This window comes from Cebus imitator, unplaced genomic scaffold, assembly GCF_001604975.1.
Source record: "Cebus imitator isolate Cc_AM_T3 unplaced genomic scaffold, Cebus_imitator-1.0 Scaffold46, whole genome shotgun sequence".
NCBI classification, from domain to species: Eukaryota; Metazoa; Chordata; class Mammalia; order Primates; family Cebidae; genus Cebus; species Cebus imitator.
This window is the reverse complement of record NW_016107361.1, coordinates 5,265,091-5,266,923: the sequence shown is the minus strand read 5'-3', so window position 1 is coordinate 5,266,923 and position 1,833 is coordinate 5,265,091.

The following is a 1,833-nucleotide window of genomic DNA, read 5'->3' as shown; positions in this document are numbered from 1 at the left end:
TAGTAGAGACGGGGTTTCACCATGTTGACCAGGATGGTCTCGATCTCTTGACCTCGTGATCCACCCGCCTCGGCCTCCCAAAGTGCTGGGATTACAGGCTTGAGCCACCGCGCCCAGCCTGGAGGTCTTTCTTTCAATGATATATATGATGATCAGATTTCATAAATACTATGCAAAAGTTATCTTAAGTATTTATACTTGAGGCCGGGCACAGTGGTTCTTACCTGTTATCCCAGCACTTCAGGAAATCAAGGTGGATGGATTGATTGAGCCAAGGAGATCTTGAAAACCCAAAACCTGGTTTTCAAATCCATGAAATGTGTTTCTAGGACCCAGCGCTATGCCACCAATGAACTTAAAAAAATTTGTAGAAGTTAAACTGCCATACATATGTAGTACTTTAGCAATTTTAGGGTGGTTTTATAAACTTGATTATAGATCAGAAACCATAGGGACTGGTGGGGAAGGGAACTCAATTCACAGTTGAGAATACATGGATTCTATGCCAAAAACGAAGAATGAGAGACCATATACTTAACTTAATGCTGAATGCAGACTCTTTGCCTTCATCCCTTATTTGGCTTCCAAAACAAGGGCAGCCAGATGTTCACTCTCCAGTCAGAGTATTGGAGGACTCTTGGAAATATGATCAGGCCAGAAGGGAATACCTAACGATATCAACACCAGATCCTTCTCTTAAAATGGCTTATCCAGATAAACTTATAAAGAAGCCTAGAGTTGACAGACCTCATTCACATGCGAAAAGCTTCTAGTTAACTTTTTAATTTCCCATTCTTAATCAGTCAAGGACATGCAGCCAAGTATTGCCAGGTATAGGAGGAAAGCTACCATAGAAAATGAGGACAAAAGCTTGCAGAAAACAGCAACTTGGAGGGAACAGAAACTATCCAGGTGATAAGGTTTGGCTGTGTCCTCACCCAAATCTCATCTTGAACTGTAACTCCCACAGTTCCCACATGTTGTGGGAGGGACCTACTGGGAGGTAATTGAATCTTGGGGGCAGATTTTTCTCATGCCATTCTCATAACAGTGAATAAGTCTCACAAGATCTGATGGTTTTATAAAGGGGAGTTTCCCTGTACAAGCTCTTTCACTTTGACAGCTGCCATCCATGTAAGGCGTGCCATGCTCCTCCTTGCCTTCCGCCATGATTGTGAGGCCTCCCCAGTGATTTGGAACTGGAATTTCTTTTGTAAATTGCCCACATTCTGGTATATCCTTATGAACAGTGTGAAAATAGACTAATATAGTAAATGGGTACCAGTAGAGTGGGGCACTGCTGAAAAACCATCTGAAAATGTAGAAGCTACTTTGGAACTAAGTAACAGAAAGAGTTTGGAATCATTTGGAGGGCTCAGAAGATGACAGGAAATGTGGGAAAGTTTGGAATTTCCTAGAAACTTGTTGAGTGACTTTGACCAAAATGCTGATAATGATATAGACAATGAAATCCAGGATAAGGTGGTCTCAGATGGAGATAAGGAACTTGCTGGGAACTGGAGCAAAGGTGACTTTTGTTTTATTTTAACAAACAGACTGGTGGCATTTTGCCCCTGCCATAGAAATTTGTGGAACCTTGAACATGAGAGAGATGATTTAGGGTATCTGGCAGAAGAAATGTCTAAGCAGCAAAGCATTCAAGAGGTGACTTGGGTGCTGTTAAAGGCAGTCAGTCTTGAAAGGGAAACAAAGCATAAAAGTTCAGAAAATGTGTAGCCTGACAATTCAGTAGAAAAGAAAAACCCATTTTCTAAGGAGAAATTCAAGCTGGCTGCGGGAACTTGCATAAGTAACAAGAAGTTGAATGTTAAT